The sequence below is a fragment of the Acipenser ruthenus genome, chromosome 16, assembly GCF_902713425.1.
Source record: "Acipenser ruthenus chromosome 16, fAciRut3.2 maternal haplotype, whole genome shotgun sequence".
Lineage (NCBI taxonomy): Eukaryota > Metazoa > Chordata > Actinopteri > Acipenseriformes > Acipenseridae > Acipenser > Acipenser ruthenus.
Genome location: NC_081204.1, coordinates 12145658 through 12164714, shown reverse-complemented (window position 1 = coordinate 12164714; position 19057 = coordinate 12145658). Strand labels below are relative to the sequence as shown.

General features: G+C 38.9%; 1 protein-coding gene across 1 annotated transcript in view; it reads left to right on the top strand.

The window, feature by feature from the left end:
- Window positions 1-19057, top strand: part of LOC117412133 (plexin-B1-like) — a 124240-nt gene that overhangs the window by 24351 nt on the left and 80832 nt on the right. Inside the window, exon 2 of the mRNA XM_058988814.1 lies at window positions 11506-11592. The gene's annotated coding sequence lies outside the window, so the exon portion shown is untranslated. The remainder of the gene's footprint in view (window positions 1-11505; window positions 11593-19057) is intronic.

Here is a 19057-nt window from a genome sequence, read left to right as displayed (position 1 = left end):
TTTAAACTGCTGCCGGTCTTCATTTGCAATATAGACTGCTTCCCATCCCACAGAGTCGTCGTCATCTGTGTCTGTGAGGGCAGGAAGCCACGTAGAAACTGTGCTTAAACTTCAGACCAAGTCTCACGTTTTTAATGGGAACCAGATTGTGGGAATATGAGAGCCAACGGGAGAAAAACATTATTTTATGGTTTTAGAGAGGTGACGCTTATTGTGCTAGATCGGCCACACAGTTAGAATGGAGAGTAGCAGTGGTGGGACGTCATCCAAGTAAGTTTTCATTACTTTGGGTGGAATGGGGGGTTACTTATAATGTCAGGCTTTTCAGTTCCCAACAGAGCAATGGTGGTTGGAAGCACCAAATGACAACAAGATTTCTAGGAAGGTGGTCCTGAAAAGTTTACCCACAAAACCAGTGCAAGCAGTAATAGGGCAAAACTGACTTTAATCGAGGAAGTCATTAAATATTCTACTGTGTGCTAGCAGACTGTTTTGTATTTGTTACATCTGTATTAGAATGTGATTTTTAAAATGTGTTTTTATTGTTTTTGGGAATATGTAGTTAAATATCAAGAGAATACTATCCTGCTCTCCACCCTTATGAAAAATATACTGTTCAGTACTTCAGAAGAGTACTTTCTGAGTAGTACATGAAAGAATCGCTCGTCATTTTTCAGTAAAAAATAAATAAAAGCCCCTCCCCCTTTTTTTAAAAACACAACATGAGCACAGACATTTTATTTGTATTGTATTCTTTCTTGTGTTTGTTTGTTTCTGTTTTTTTCCCTCATTAACCCCTTCACATCTCATTTCAAGTCTACGTTCTCCAGCAAGGCGGGACCTACAGGAGCAGGCATATGGCTTGCCTCGCAGTCCACGTGTTATTTTTATGATTTGAAATTGGCACCCTGTGTTGAGCAGCATATGACATGCTTCAGCCAGCTCAGTAGGCAAGTTCAGTCTCTTAGCAAATCTGGCAGAGCGTTGGTCTCCATTGTGAGGGGTTCAGTTCAGTCACTCACATAGCTTACAGCCTTAACAAGCCGGCATACAATTCTGGTTTACTGTATCGTCAAGCAAGCCATTGGACTGATTCCTATGCTTCTCAACCCATTACACAAAAGAAAACGATTTATTTTTTTAAACTGCTATGATAGATATATTCACTTTGAATTCATGCAGGATACCAGAACCTGGTGCTTATACTTGTAAACAATCCGTAAGTCTTGTGGTGTTTTTGCTGAAGAACCTTTAAGCCAATGGGTGGACAACTGTCCCCGAGGGCCATTCGCATCAGGGATTAGAGATTATCAATGAAATGAAACAGATTCATATATGTGAAATGAAGGTATAATTAAGTGTATGGTTGTAACAAATATCAAGACAAAAATGGCCCTCACTGCACCACTGTTAAAGCCCCCTTTTTAAAAAGAAATTTCTTCATTTAACTTTACTGTCGTTTACCATGCCAGTGGTATAACAGTGCACCCAACCTTTCTTGTTATTCATATTGCTCAATTCCAAACTGGTCTGCTGTGTACAGCTCGGTAATCAGGCCTCCAGGCACTGCCCACCATTCCCTCAGGGTAATGCCCAATGCAGGGGGTAGGACGTGTACTGTAGTGGTGGTGGGTTTGTTTATCCCCCCCCTGCTGGAGGGAGGGCAACTGATGGCTATTTGCTGCACTGGGTTTTTTGTCATACCTAAGGATGCACATTTACAAAAAGGCTTTGAAAACGATGAAGGCAAGCAGTTCAACCTGGAATAAATTACTTTTGAAACTACTGTGCTGCTTTTATTAAAGTGAAAGAACCTGTTCACTGCATGTGGGAGTGCCTTCACTTCATAATGATTTCCAAGCTAATGGGAACATGAATCCAGCGCAGGGGTGCTTCGTTCCAATTGGAAACAATCCCATTCTGAAATGAGATGATCTTACTTTTTTAGTTAAATATAATTTTATCTCCAAAGTAATAAATTACACATAAAAGGGGAGGAGATGTGACTTCTCTTTTCCCTAGTTGCTTTTGCTGGTAGGCTCTTTTTATTTTTTATATGAGGCTTGATTGAAAGTGGTTCTGAACTGAATGCTTTGTCAGTACTAACAAGTAAACTCCACGTTTTCTGCAGTGTAATTGGTGAGTCAGACATTCACGTAGGGTTGCTGTGCTTTGACCTTGAAGGAACATTTATAAAAGGTGCACATGCTGTCTGCTTGCTCCTAGTAGATTTAATGCTGGATTTAACAAAGTACATGCAATTCCCTCGGTTGAGTGTTTGCTTTGATTCAGGTTATTTTTCGCACCAGTGTTGATAAAGGAACATGATTGCTGGAAGGATGTGTTCTGTGAAGTCAGGAGAGGAGTAATATGGTGGTGTTGACCTTTTAACATCAGGGGTAGAAAAACAGCTGTAATCAGATTAGACAGAAGAGTGAGAAACCAGACACTGAAAAGGAACAACTTTTATTTTAAACTCATTTTAAAACCATGTGAGGCACCTTTAAACGACTGTAACTACAGTTGTCCCGTAACAGTGGGGCTGTCATGAATAATTTAAATAGCACACACAAACCGCGCCTGTACATTAAAGGAAAAAGCTGCATCAGCCAATTTATTTCTTGTGGATACGTTTAGGTCTCCTTCCTCTGCGCGATGCTGGGAAAGAATTTGAATTTGTTTTTAAAAGCTTGACAATAAGAAGCCTTCTCTCAGTTCTAAGTGGTTTGTGGAGGATCCTTTTAAAAAGGGAAACATGTAATCCTGGTCAAAGTTTAAACATCCTTTTTATTTTAAATGGTTTACTGTAATTATAGCAAGCTCTGGCCAATAGCATTTTTGAGAGGAACGATATTAATTCAGAATTATTGGTTTTTAGTGGATACAATTTCCTTTTGCTTAAAGAAATAAAAAAATAAGATGGGATGTAGCTGGTCTCCAATAGCAAATCTCTGTGCTCCCTGTTTTCAAAACCCACTGGCTCTAAATGCAAAAGTAAAATGTACTGAATCCACAAACTGTAACTTCTCTAAAGCTTTTAACAAGAACAGTGCAAGAAAATACACAGAGCTAACAAAACCATTCCAGTAAACCTTACCCTCGCTGCAACACTGCAAACAAGTTCGGTAATTCAAACAATAATAACAATTGAGAACAAGGCTACACTCCTTTTCTCTCTGTGTGTGTCGAATGCCAGGTATTAAGCTGTTTGAGATGCACAGTCCTGTGGAAGTTTATTAGAAATGTGGTTTTGTTATGGGGAGATCTGGGGAAGAAACATCTGTAGGTCAGTGTGGACAGATGCCAGGGGTATCTCAGAATACAGTGCAGTGCTAAACACCATCTGGGATGCTTTCAATGGGAGAATCTTAAACAAAACAGCGAGATCTGCAATAGCACCTGTCAAGTTTAAGACAGAATCATTTTACTGGTCTCTTGAGTGTTTATTTTATGACTTGTAATAAGGCTGAGCCGGTGATGCTAGCTGGTGATCAGTCTTTGTCAAGACTTTGAATGCTGAAGTATGTATGCTTAATGTCCTGTATAGTTTGGCTGGTCCTAAATAATCCTGTTGGCGCTATAGGCTGGAGGCTGTGTGGTCCAGTGGTTAAAGAAACGGGCTTGTAACCAGGAGGTCCATGACGTTGTTGTAAGTGATTCTGCAGCTGATGCATAGTTCACACACCCTAGTCTTGTGTCTTGTAAAGCGCTTTGTGATGGTGGTCCACATGAAAGGCGCTATACAACAATAAAGATTATTATTATTATTATTATAGCTGAATAACTCCTATGTACATGCATGTATTATTTTATTGTACTAGACAAGTGTTGACGGATCTAGAGTTGAATAACTTTATCTTATTCAACGCTTCTCATTTTGTAATGTATCTGTCATTCAATCAAATCCAATAACAGACTTGCTGGGAGATTACACCACGTTGCTAAGCAGATGCAGAGCTCGATCTAAGGAAAGGAATTCTCCAAATGTAACCATTTTAATTTATGTTTAAACATCATTTCTTTACTCAACGGGAGTGCTGTAGTTTAAGTTTTTCATTCACAAGGCTGTAAACCACCCGCTCACCCCCGTCTGGAACACTCGGCCGTCCTCATTCATGAAATAACTCCAGTAACTCCATGCACGTCATGGCCTTGCCTCTGTTTATATGGCAAGTGGAATCACCCTGCCATTCTCTTTCATTGGGATCCACAATCCTGTTACTCTGCTGTTTAACACAACACAGTACAGTTTGGATAAACACACATCAGTGTCCATAGCTGGACTCGGTGCTAAATAGCAGCACATAACTGACTTTGTTTTGTTTATTTATTATTTTTTACTGCCATGGGGGTGTCTATGTATTTTGTCTATGTTGATGTTCGTTGTGTAAGTGCTTTGGCAAAACTAATTTTAATTTTGTCATGCCAATAAAGCCTTTTTTGAATTTGAAAATGTTCTGTGTGTCTTCAAAGTAGGTGTTACACTTCCATTCTGGGACTGTGGTCTTTACCTTTTTTTAAATATATTTTTTTAAAGCGAGTCCTGACAAAACTGGACTTTAAGACTGAGTCAGACTGCAAAGGGATGAGTATTGTGGAGACAGGCTCGGCTGAGCCGATGTTTCCAAAGAGTTAACCCTTTTGTTAAGTTTCTGGAATCTAGTTTCACTAAGGCTATATAACGCAGAGGAGAGGCAAGGCAAACTGTGAGGGTGACCTGCACTAATGTTCCGCACACATAAATGTCTGTTTTAGCTCCAGGGGTTCCAGCAAAAAAACAGTTCTGAAGAAATATAATCAAAAATGGACCTGCTTTAACTACTGTAAGAACATCTTGTATAACAAAACACCAAAAAACTTCAAAAGACACGACTGTAATTCCATTAATTTTTAAACTGATTTAATTAATCTATGACCATATGTAATAGATATTTACACTGCTGTGCGAAAGTCTTAGACATGTTGCATTTTTCTACTCTGATGCATTATGAGCATCAACTATTTACTCAAAGCCTCCACTAGTGTTTTCTACTATTATAACAACCTTGACTTGCATAAAGAAGGAAAAACATTGAATGAAATAGCTTGCACTGCTCAAGGTGTGGTATCTGAAGCATAATCAACAAGTACAGAGAAACATCTGTAATCGACAAACCCAGGACTGGAAGCTGTCTAACAAGAATGAACAATACTTTAAAATAATATCCTTAAGGAATAGAAAGAAGACAAGAGTTGAATTGACAACAGAACTGGCAGAAGGCACAGGTGTCGTTGTCCATCACTTCTGTTAAGAAAGGGGAACAAGACTAAAAGGCTAAAATATGCACAAGAACACCTAAATTGGACTATGGAACAACGGTCGAAGGTACTTTGGACTGTTGATGGATGGACAACGACAATGAGCACAGAGGGGGATCCATCTGCTAAAGGGTGGGCTGCTGTTCAGGAGGTGTGGACTGTGACCAGGGTAGGTGGACCTCTCTAGGGGTTTGGGGGGGGGGGGTGTTGACGAGGCAACTGGGACAACTAGTCAGGGGTCTGGGTGACTGTTGAGGTTGATCTGGTTTTAACTGGAGAGCTGATGGATTCATTGTGTGAGCTAATTGATACCCTTCCTCTGTGGAGGCGTTGTTTTAAGGACTAGCACTGGAAATGATTAGCTGGTGTTTAATCGTAACAAACTGTAATTAAGTTAAGCCCACAAATAAGGCTTCTGAGGGCTGTTTGCTGGTAGGCAAATATAAACAGTTATCTTTTCAAAGAAGCCTTGTTCTGTCACAGCACTGGGAGGGGGGATACTGAAGCCCCTTTCGGCCAGCAACCCATTGATACTTAACAAGAATCGCATGGCCTAGCAACAGTTGCTAACCACAGTTCTGAAGTGTTGGTGTCGCATTTTAGCGCAGTGATACGACATTATTCAGGTTAAGGACTTTAATGTGGCAGCCCACCCGCAAACTTGAAGTGTGGTGTTTTGAATGGGTTTTTTAAATTCAGTTTACAGCAGAGAATTTCACACAGATTGAGTAACTGAATTTCGTGCTCATGAAAGTTGCTGAGCCTGGAGTTGTGAAGATGAAACAACAAGGTTTAAAAAGCATTACATTTCTCAAGTCTCTCTCTCCTTTTTTTTTTTTTTTGTGTGTTTTCCAGACTTGCTTACTTGCCACATTGTAATAAGGTTGATAGAAGTACAGGTATAGTACTCTCCTGATTTCACTTCCTGTGTTACAGGTAATAGGACCCAGCATGACTCTACATAGTTTCCTGTGTGCAGACAGGTGGGGATCCAAAGTGTAACACAAGAAGTGGACTTGTACTACTGTATGTGTGCTTCATCTGAGTTGAAGGGAAAACAAAAATCAAGACATACAATGTGCCTCAACTGCCCTGGAGGGGCAGTAACTTTTGGCAGCCAAAACCATATGGGGTACAATTACAGTTCTCTGTAATCCTCCTGTATATTTTGACTTTCATTTATTGTATAGACAAAACCACACCTGTTTCATTCACGGATTTCTGGGTCTGCATAAGACTTCTTCCTCTGAAACTGTACTGGGGGAGGTGCAGTTCATTTTCCAGGCTAACCATAAAACCGTGCAGACACTGCATTGCCTCAGCAGATTTCCCTTTTATAGAAGGTAACACCTGGAAGCTGACTGCACGGCATTTTAACTGTTAAATACAGGCTCTATGAGGTGGCGATTTACATGTAGGCCTTGACTAGAAAGAGTACTGCAGAGAAAGAGAGATATATATTATATCCAATTTAATTGGTTCCAGGGGTCCATTTGATATGTGAAAATATTGCATTTTGGAGGGACTCGTTCTATTACTTTTGTAGTTACTTTATTAACGTCAGGGGCATTATAAATTAACAATATCATGTACATCAGTGTCTGAAACATCACAGTACTGTACTGCACATGTATTATACAAAGAAAATCAGTGAAATTATTGCAATAAATAAAGCAAACAGCATTCCAAAAACAGTTCTTGCTGTGCTTTTTCAGTCGGGTATGTTAACCCAAAACAGAAACAACAAGAAGAAAGCGCCCACTCGAACATCAACTGGCTTTGGAGGTCAACGGAAAAATTGTGTTTCAGTTTTTTAATGGTACTGTAATTATATTAATCCCTTGTTTTCTTTAACTTAACATGGTTAAACTGGGCAGTTACGGGAAGTGGCAGCATGTCAAATGTTTTATTAGCAACTGAATCTATTCTGTCCTGCTAAGAGCTGAATTTACTGTTTTAGACTCCTAATAAAATGTGTATTGATCAGTTTCCATCAGTACCATTGAGGCAGCGTATGTAAGTGATACGTGCCAGAGGTCCATCTGTTAATAGAGGGTATCATATCTTACAGGATCGGATATGACAGGTTCTACTGTATTCTTTCTTTGATTAGGTACACTGTTTTGCCAAGTCATTTGCAGTGTTATACACCATGAGAATATCTGACGTCTTCAAGGCTAAAAATCAATATATTTTTCCATCTATTTGCGTTTTCATCGACCACTTAATAATGAACAGGTTAGACCTTTGCAGCGTATTGTATGGGCTATCTTGAAGTGTGGTACCTCCATGTATGTAATGTACCAAGCAGAGAGAATGCTTTTTAAGTTCACTAAACAATATATTCTTGTCCATGAAGGGACTTTTTTAATAAAGTGTTAAAGCTCAACTTTGGTTCATGCCAAAGTCCGTCCTTGTACTTTTTTCATTGCAGTTTAGTTTTGCCCATAACTTGGAGCACTTAACCATACGTGTAGAAGTGAAACCAAAACCAGTAGGGGAAACGTTTCAGAAGGTGCTTTCGTTTGTGGTGTTTGATAGCATTTGGTTTACCTCGTTGGTTTAGTCGGTGGATACTGATAGGGTCCTGTCGAATTCGCATAAGCAATTTAGTTTAGTGCCTTTTGTAGTAATGGCACTGTGTATCCTGACAAGAACTGATCATGTAATTGAAGCAAATGGAAATATCACAGAACAACATAGATTGAAAACCACGCCCCTACATTATGAGCGACTGTCGACATCATGTGGCAGCTCATCTAGCTACCAAATTCCAGTTCTCTCTGTTGACCGCCCTGTGTAATGATGAAACAGACCGCCCAAGGAACGAGTTTATTAAAGGGGCACAATGATCTGGGACCTGTGAGGTCTGCTGTAGAAAGCAGATGTGGTTTTAATAAGCATGCCAGCAATATTCTTTTTTTGGCAAATATGTTTTTTCTGCTTCTGCGACGAACAATGAGTATTTATTGGATAAACCTGCTGCAAACCCCCCCCCCACCCGCCCCCCCCCCCCCCATCACATAACATACTTCAGGTTCTATTAATTGAAGTCATAAGCGCTCTTGAGTTATCAAAGCCGGCAGACATAGAGCTGAAGTTTCATATATATGTCAAGGTTTCAAAATCCTAGAGGTATTTATAGTGCCTGGTTGGAACATGAACCTGTTAGCATTTCTGCCATTGCAATCCATCCACAAATGTCCCCAGTTTTTCCACCTGGTTCCCAAAAAGTAGGACTTATGAAGTACTGTACATGCACCCAGGTTTGCATTTTAAGAAATACACTTTTTCAAATTTTAAAGTTCTATTTAATGTTAGCTTGTATACCTTATTGTTTGGCTTTTCTCTCCACTCTTCTCTTCTCCCTCCCTTTTCACGTTCATTAGTGGCTCATTCCTTTCAGATCATACAAGCAGTAGGCAGACTGTTGTCTGTAAACACAAGGGCTCCAGTGAATCCAAGAACCTTATTCTAGGAAAGTCTAAAAAATGCTGGATTGTAGGTGAACAGTATAAAAGGGTTGGGCATTGGATGATTGTTGTCATTACCAATAAGTCAATATGGGGAAAAAAGTAAAGAGCTATCTGAAGACCTTAGGTAGAAAATGATTTATTGTCATAAAGCTGGAGAAGGATACAAGAAGATTTCCAAGCATTTGAGTATCCCAATTTCAACTATTGTTTCTATTATCAAGAAGTACAAGACTCATGGTACTGTCACAACGCTCCCTTGGTCTGGAAGAAAGAAGATTCTTTCACTAAGAACAAGTAGAAGAATTGTGAGGTAGGTTAATCACAATCTGAGATTGACTGCCAAAGATATTCAAAGTGAATTGGCTGCAAGTGGCCCTGGGGTTTCCATTTCAACCATAGGTTGAGTATTGCATGGTGAAGGTCTCAATGGTCGCAGGCCAAGGAAAAAGCCACTCTTAGGAAAATGTCACAAGGACAATGGCTTAAAGTTAGCAAAATGCTATTTGAATTATGTATGTGAGTTGTGGTCCAAAGGTTTTGTGGTGTGATGGAACAAAAATCAAGCTATTTGGTCACACCGATAGTCGTTACGTTTGGAGAAAGTCTTGTGAGGTGTACAAAGAAAAGAACACCATACCTACTGTCAAGCATGGAGGTGGTAATACCCTTCTATGGTGCTGTTTTTCCTCTAATTTAGTTCCAATACATGGTAAAATGGATTCCATAGCATACCGAAAGATATTGGCCAATCAAGGTCCTGGAATGGCCTAGTCAAAGTCCCGATCTAAATTTGATTGAAAATCTTTTGGTACGAGTTGAGGAAGGCTGTGCACAAGAGAAGTCCTTGGAATTTGAATGAATGGGAACAATTTTGAATTGAAGAATGGTCAGAAATCACTAGAATCATGCCAAAAGCTCAATGACAAATATCCTAATCATTTAGAAGAGGTTATTTCTTGTAACCTTTTTTTTTCTTTCCTCCTCCACAAAAGCAAAGCTTTTGCTACAAAATATTTTTCCTATAATTCATTGTTTTTGGGAAATTTCTAGAAATTATAAATTTCCTTTGGGGTATGTAAACGTTTGATTACAACTGTGTATATATAATATATAATCTGCTGCTGCAGAAGTGATAATTATTTGAACAGACATTTTTTTAACCAAACTTAATCCAGCCATTCCCTGCCAATTTAAGCAGCGTATAAAAATTACCTTTGTTCCTGGTGTTTAAGTGCTTAGACTTCTTGCCTCCTTGTTTTGCTCCTCCCCAATATTTCCATATAATCCGTCTCGGTCCTTTTGGCTTCCATTTGTATACAAAATACAGTAAATGAAACCCTCCCTTGTCAAAAGTGTAGGACAGCCATGGGCTGCCAGGATACCAAGGTATTTCAAACTGCAGTGATTACTGCCTCCAATTCCATTAGGGGAGCTGAGAGTTAAGAAATCTGAAGCAACATTTGTTATGTTGAGACTTACGAAACAGTTATTCTACTTGAAATGAAGGCTGTCATGTTTTATTATGTACATTTCGCGTGGGTTTTTAGTCATTTGACCCGAAGGCTCATGGTAACAGCTCCTGTGAAACGGTTCACTTCAGAGGTTTTGATGAAATAGCAGTATACTCTCTGCTGGTGGTTGCTGTGTGGCAAGAATCCAAAAAATCAAGAATGAGCTGGGTGAGAAATCCAGAGTTTCTATTTTGTAAGGTCTTCGGTTTATTCAGCAGCTGTAGCTGTCATTGCTCAGGCTACCTCTACCCTTGAAATCTTCTTGCTACACCAAATATGCAAACCACTGCAGCTTTTAAAAAATATAGTATAAAGTTACAATACAAACACATAAATGAGGGGTCTAATGTCTCAGTATTTTCAGCGATTTGCCGTATTATAAAAGGTCGCCTGAGGAATAAGGAAATCAAAAATAAGCCATGAGAGCTTTGTTTAGCAGGTACAGTTCCTAGCACCTGATCTTCACTTGTTTAACAGTAGGCCCTGTTTCTGTGGTGTGTTAGGTTAAGTCATAACTGTAGGGTTCTTAACTTCTACTGTAACTTGAATAAAGTAAGTTTGAATGGACTGGTCCAGATTTTAGCACATTTCTAACATAGGTGGAGCTTGACTGACAATCTTCTTGTAAAAGACAAAAACACCATCTCTTACATGAGCTGTGCTGTAAGTTTCAGCTTATGATGACACCATAATTATGCATTTATTTATTTTACTTTTAGTTGTTAAATCTTAATTTTAAAATGAAGTTGTAACCCACTCTGACTGCTTTGGAATCTCTGGCTTACTGCTGTCACACAGTAACAGATTCTATTAAACATACTATACATGCAGTCATGCATAATAAATGACTTCAGGCTCTGTTATGGAAGGTAACCACATTGCACTTGTCATTCTTGGGAGCTCTTCTGAAATATTAAAACAGCTTGCTTGAGCCAACTGTATGGGGCTGTATGGCTTTCCTATTCAGCAAGGTCATGACCCCAAGGCTACAGGAGTCCGCGAGCCTCTTGCTATGGCTAGGTAAACCCTTTGTACCATTATATACAAGCTCATACCATACTGTAAAACAGTCCTGGTATGCAGGTCTCTCTAAAAGTTTTCAACTCCACCTCCTTGCTAAGTGATGCTTTGTTTGCATGTGTCGGTGTTTAGAACGTACACCACAAGTTATTTTGGCCTATTTGAGTGTAATACATTTTATTTTTTTATTTTATTTACAGGCTTTCGTGGGAAACCATTGTAACTAATTACAGTAACTGGCTGTTGCAGATTTGAATCCTAAGAATTGAAGCTCAGTGAACACACAGGTAAGGCGGATGGATTCTTCGTTGATGACAGGTAGAGTTGCACATAGTGAAATGGAGTTCTTTTTCTGATGGTATTGAAAAGAAAGAAACATTTAATGAAAGATCCCTTTACATTCATGCTGTATTCCATTGTCTCCAAACGGTACAAGTTAACAAATTAAGGTTTGCAGTTAAAAACTAAAAAAAAACACCTTTTAATTAAGAGGACAACCTATTGGTCTTTCAGAATGTAGCAAATACTATTAAGTTGGGTTTTATGAAGAGAAGGTACAGTTTTAAGAAATCTGTAGGTTGAATATATGTGGGTTTCTGGCTGCTTAAATTGTGTAAAATGACATTTCTTATAATATAGACTCCCTACACTTGTTATAAATCACAAAAACAAAGATTGCACTTGATAATGTGTACTGGAATTTTGACAAGCAGTGCTTGGGTGACTTCTCATATTGCAGTGTTAGTTTGAGCTTTTGTCTTCTGTCTTTCTTTTATTTTTCTGTGTGTTTTTATTAATGGCCAAAAATAAATCTTTGACCAGTTCTTGCTGATATTGCGTGAGAGGTGAGGAACTGCTCAAGAATAACTCCCAGGAACTTGGTGTGCGCTTTTATGCAAGTCACCTTAGTCATAAATGAGGACCTATTCAGTTGGTTCAATAAAGAAATCGAAGGACGTTTCAGCCTTGCATTTACCCAGCCAGCTCCACTGAAGAGTAAAGGTACTGTGCTGTTTTGCAGGGGAGCTGTTTCAAGCAGATGAAGTGCTGTAGTTTCACCACTCTCCATGTTTAGTTCCAGTGGATAGCTGCTATTCGATTTCACTCAGTCTAGCCTTTTTCTGACCTTGCTTGTAACAACAGCAACCTTATCCCTCTCTCCCCTCCTTCGAGCTGCCATGTTGCCAGTCGTGTCCTTGCATGAATATAAAGCCCAATGTTATGATTATACAGTGAAATACGATCAAGGCATATGTTTATACATCCTCGATAGCTATTCTTTCCCAGGATTTGAGCAAGGGGGAAGCTACTATGGATGAACTCGGACGGACTCAGACACTTCAGAACTAATTTACAAGAAGTGTTCCAGGTTGGGGCACATCAGCTTCTCACTTGGGGGTCAAGTGGCCCCCTGAAGGTACACGGAGCAGCTGCAGGTTGAGGATGGCATGTGTTGTCTAGCAGGTACAGCAGTGTGCTGGTGATCTTGGTGGCATGTGAGAATTCTTGCTAACTGAGCCACTCATTTATCCGCTCATACTTGGATACTGAAATGTCATGGGTTTGGATTTTTCCTGTTTCTTTAGGGAGAAAGAGAACATACTTGGGATGGAAAATTGCAAATACCTGCATGATGTAATGCATACTTTAAAGCCTCTTGTTCCCAGGTTTTACCATCCTTTTTCTGGGCTTCCTTACACTTTGTATGCTTTTGCTATTGTACAGTGTAGTAGACCTTTTAATGCAGACCTGGCAGTAGCTAGTGAGAGCCTCTCTGCCTGTTTTTGTAATCCATCTGCCAGTCATTCACGCCAGCTTCCCCGCTTGTGCCAAGGACTCTGTGTGAACATGTAAAACTAACTAGGCAGCGAGCTTATTGTTACTTTCACACTCAAACACAAGAACTGGCCTTTTGACAATTTGTTCCTGTTTACATTCATTCTTCCAGCACTTCAAATGCAGCCATTGTTGATGGAACTCTCATGCATTCCTGTTACGCACCGTCTGTCTATGCATATACAATATAGGGTTCGGACAAAAAAATGGGAACACCTGCCAGCAGTAGCACACACTTTTGTGTAAAATCAAAATAAATTGTTTTGCAAATTAAATGCGTTCTGAAATATATAAAAACTGTATGTCCCTGTTGTAGAATCTCAAATTAGGAGACTGAATTTCTGAACCTGTACAGAGTCAAATCTGTATGATTCCATCAACCCATATTGACCAAACCTATTAACAGTTCTAAGGCAGACGGAGAATATGAGAAAACAGTGCTGCAGCTCAAAGCTCATTTAAAACCGACATCTTTTAATATAATAGGTGCCCTGGTGAATATTTTTTAAGGAGAGTTTCTGCACCCAAGACAGTGAGTTGTCTATTTGTTTTACCCAAGGGTGTGTGATTTGAGTCACTTCCTAGAGCACAGCTCATTTTGCTAAATCGTCACCCATCCGATTACTGACCAGGCCCCAACCTGCTTAGCTTCTGAGTTGTGCGGATATCTTAATTTAAAGGCAACATGATCCAGAGAGCGCCAGTTAAAATGAACTTACATTATTCTGCTTACATTATTATATGTTCCTTCAGTCTACGTTTTTAAAAATGTTTAGTGCATCTGCCTGGATACCTGTAAAAAAGACTTAGTCTTAAAGCAGTGATACACAAGGCTTTAAAATCTGCATTTCTTGTATACAGCTATGGCCAAAAGTTTTTGCATCATCTAGAATTAAAAATAAAAACATGTCATGTTAGATTTAGAAATGTCACATTTTTTTCAATTTGCCAGTTTTTTTCATTAACATATTGAATTACATACCGCTTTGTAGTTTTCCGTACATGTAACATAACATTATTCATTCGAATTTATGAAGCAAAATTAGTTAATTCTATAGGGCGATGCAAAACGTTTGGCTGTAGATATGAATTTGCCACTACACTACTGTAGATTTAGAAGGTTTTAAACTGCTGCTTCCTGGTACCGTATCACTTCCTTTGTCATCCACCTTGCCACATGACCCTGTCGGAGTGAGGCTGTTCCATGGAGCTGATCTTGAGCACAGGAAGTGATAAGAAAGCAGTGGTTTAACTTCTTAAAATCCTATAGAATTGTGTAATAGTTACGCTGCTAAAACATACATAAAGTTGAATTTAAAGGTTGGGTACTCCTCTAACTGAGCCCTTTCCAAGCTTCATTCTGGCTGGTGACTTCTAATGGTTTTGATGGTGCATGGGGAATTTGGAATCTTGTAAAGCAGGTGTGTCAAAAATCAAGGTCTGGGGTCAGTCAGGCCTCCAGGGAAGTTTTGGTAGCTCAGTTCAATTGGGGAGTGGTAAACCGTTACAGAATCTTTTAATTAGTAAGGGTGGCTACAGCTTAACCTGTCGCCAACGTGCCTGTTTTGGGTTTTTCATACATCCCTTGTTGGGATTTCAGCTCCCAGAATTAAGGAGGGTCACCAAATTAGGACAGGGAACCATCATGTAATATCTTTGTTATAATTGTTTACAGATTTGAGGTACTGTTGAACTATTTGTATTGCAGAAGTATGTTTGCAGTTGGTACCTCTTTGTGAAAGCTACCTGTGTCTTTCTTTTTTTTTTTTTTTTTTTTTTAATAATTGTATTTCCACAGTTTTACAGTAAGCACTTGTTTATTTATTTTCATTAAGCTTGGGCAGAGTTATTATTGGAGTATACTGTTACACTGTAATTTCAGCATGTACACACAGTGGCAAAGGGCTTGAACACCCTGCACAAACAAACCATGTGTAACTTGTTCCAGAGACCACTGTACTGTAGACTTTGTAGCAATTGCTCTGAAACACTAAAAATAAACAGTAAAGCTTTTGAATTATGACATTTTTGGCAGCTGAAATACTTCCCAAAGAAACGGAACAAATTATGTGTAAGATTGTTATGTTCACCTGTTGTCATTTACAGCCTTATTTGGCAACTCGGGGTGTCTCCGTTTTATATCCTAGTCGGGAATATGCATCCCCTCAGTAAGTTTATTTTAAAACCCATCTTCCTTACCTTTTATTACTGGCCAAAGTACAGAAGCACCGTCAGCGTTGTGCTTAAGACACAGCATTATATTTACGTGTGGTATTTTTCAGCTACAACATTAGATTCAGCAATGAATTGCTTGATTCCTGGTGCCTTTATTACTTCCTGGGTCAGCCTTGAGCCTGTGCTCAACTAGAGTGAGGCTGCCCTGCAGCACAGAAAGTGTGGACCCAGTTTGAAATGAGGCTCTTGACGCCTCAGTCACAGTCTTGCACCTTTTTATTGCAAATAATGTTCAGTTTATTTACAGAGTGAGGGGGGGTGCATATTCTTAAGCTGCCAACTAAGGCTGTAAATCTATGTTTTAATTAACGCTCAAACAGACATTTACAGTTTTAAATATCATACTCGTTTCCTGATTTAGTGTTCCTCTTTTGTTTTACTTTCTGTATTTGTAAATTGTACGCTGATTTTCATACTGTATTCAATTACAGTGGTTTACTATGGGTGTATTGATACTTTTCTTTGCATGATAAACCTAGGGCGACTGTTTTTCGGGTTTTTTATTAATTGTATTTTTCGGTGCTTATTTTTAGCTATTTTCGAGTTTTATGTAAATCATTTTTTTTTTTTTTGGGGACTTTTGTTTTTTGATATACTGTATGAAATTAGTGTTTTTGGTTACTTTCCACAATGCTTGAGTGTGTGTTGTTTTTTTTTTTCTGTCAAAATATGTATAGTAGTAACTCAACCGTACTTGCACACTTAAGTTGTACCTTCTTTCCTTTGCTGTGCTCCACAACAAAATCCCTATGGTCACTGGCACATTCTTCTGGGGTTTTTGTGTGCAGGCATTTTTGCACATTTAGCCACAATTCTATTTTAAATCAGTAATCAATGAGGATCATCACACATACCGTGTTGCATCGTGTGAGCAGCATATCGCAATACACTTTTATCGTGAAATTTGTGTTACACCGCTAGTCATAACATACCGATACACTATAAATGATGAAACTATTGGAGGAATGTGAAAATCAGTACAATTCATATTACCTGTACATTTTCGTTAAACATTTAATAAATGACATTCAAACATTTTATACTTTTTACAGCCGAATTGCCAACATACTTGTTCTATTAGTTTTTGGTTCTGTTCAGAATAGGGGTTTCTATTTGGAAGGTGTTTGTGCCAACGCCGTTGAACGTGCATGTTCATTTCGTAGGTCTTTACTCAGGGCAACGCTGCAGAACGCGCTGTGTAAGAATGCAACGGAAATCAACTAACTCCTGAAAGATGCACAGCATTTGCTGTGGGGATAGGGTCATGGTTTAAGAGTGCTTAAACCTGCTGCGGGTGAATCAAGAGTGGGGAAGAGATGGTTTGATACAGTATGTGGGAATGTAGTGGCAAAACAAAAGCTAAAAAGTTGTGCAGTACTAGACTAACACAGCAGTTAAAAATACACTAGACAGGTTCTGCAAACAATCCATTTAATTTGCCATTGTTTCAAAGCTGCAGTTTCCTACAGTCCATTTTACACTGAACTATGATTCCTGTGTGTTAGTACATTCTTCCATAGATTTAGCCTTTTTTCCTTCCTCAAACGGGCATTGTTGGCATACCAGTTTGTTTACATTACTTGAGTGGAGTTAGCTGCAGGAACACAAGCTTACTCTATTCTGGAATGTTCTGGCGGCTTTGAACTGTCTTTTATAATTTGTTTAATGGAAGTAATTTCACGGTAGAGGAATTACCATATTTACACTGGGGGAAAATATGCCATTGTCTAATTATCAGTATCACGGATATGGGTACCATTCTTGTTTTAGAAGTATTATTATTATTATTATTATTATTATTATTATTATTATTATTATTATTATTATTATTATTATTGAAAAGTTCAGCAGTAAAGTTGGTGGGTTTCCCGTAAAATATGTAGAAAGTACACTTACCAAATATCTTGGTTACCCAATGTGTATGTAGTGGTACCCAAAATGCATTTACAACTACAGAAAGACTGGATGAGTATATATCTTGTTAATTTCTGCAGTGGTGACTGCAAAGACAGGTATACTTTATTTAATCAAGCTTATAGTAATGCTTCAGTAATCAAGACTGTCTGCTAGTCTTGGCATTGTGGGTTCTTGTATCTGTGGTTTAAACTTGGCCTGGCTCTAATTCGGAGGACTACGGCACGCTAAGCCAGCAGGAATCCATTGGCTGTGGTTCCAGGCAGTTTCTCGGATGCAGCTGTCTAGCACCTAGCGTTCCACTCGGAGTTGGATAATGTATCTGACGGGGCTCGATATTCGATAGCCTCTCTTAAGATACAACTTCCTAAGGCACTGGGGGTTAGGAATGCAAAAGGCATGCTGAGGATAAGAGGGGCTTGAAACCTGTGACTCTGAAACAGCCAGTTAAAAATCAAAGAGCAAAGGTTCTTGATTTTTATTACATGCTGAAATTTTGGATTTAAGGAGATTTCATACGGCTCTGCATGCAAGACATTTAAACAAGGGTCATGGAATGATGTATATTTTCAAAAGAAATAAACCCCCAGTTGTGTTCTACAAAATATGCCATGATCTCTATCTAGGGCATGGGAAAATGAAGGACAATCAGTGACTGGACTGGTGCCATATTATGTTAGTTTCAAGGCTTGGGTATTATTTTGAATGATAATCAAGTTTTAAATAGTACATGCCTAGTACAATAACTGTGATATCTGAGTACAAAAGTATAGTACTCCCTGCAAACATTTGGATGAGGTCCATTTTAAGAATGATCAGAAAACAGTGTTGCCATTGACTCCCAGTGTTTGAATCTTGAGTCAGTTCATCTCCCAAAGAGATAAGAGAAACCACTGCCATTACACTGTCAATAGAGAGAAAGTATTCATGAGCATTCCTCCAATGATAACTCACTCTAATTTCTTCAGAGAAGTTGGGGAAAGAAATGTTTGTCAATAACATTGAAACATCAATAATGTGTGTGGTGGATACTGAAGCAATTGCCATATTCTCTTATGAGTCCTCTGTGAAAGTCAGATATGCTGTCACTGACTTCAACTGGAAGATGCAGCCTTTACGGTATTCTGTAATCAATCAGCAATGTGGTTCTAGTTATACAAGTATGTGTTACATATCACAGGTGTTTTATTTTTTTTTCCAACCAAGCCACGTATTATTCACTGGCTTGAAGTTGGCAGACAGTTTGGATACTTTTTGTTAAGTAGCAACAAAAAAAAAAAAGCGAATTTGCAATTCGGTCCTAGAATTGCAAATCTCCTTCCTATTCAGTGATTTCAATGAGAGTCAAGGGGACATCTGTTTCAATGCAAGGCAGCTCCAGCGACTCTGAGAATGGAAAGCGGTCCAACTGACCTCCTGCACTCCGCAATGGGAGAGCAGGTCCAGTCCAGAAAGGGTTAACTCCGCCTGATGAAATGAATCCTCTTCCAGTGTTACACTCCTAAATAGATCTCTGTCGATTTTAATTATGAAACATCAGCAGGTACTGTAATCATACCTTTTTATGTAAAAAAATAAATAAATGAATATTCAAATTATTTGGATGCCTGAACACTGCACTTTCTATGTCTTTGTGCAAGTCTGTGCCAGGTTTATAGACCTTTCATTAAGAATTACAAGTTAAAATGGTCTTTATTTTCCATCCATTTAACCAGGATTTGGCAGAATATACAGCACTGTATCTCCAGCAAAAACAAAAATAGGGCA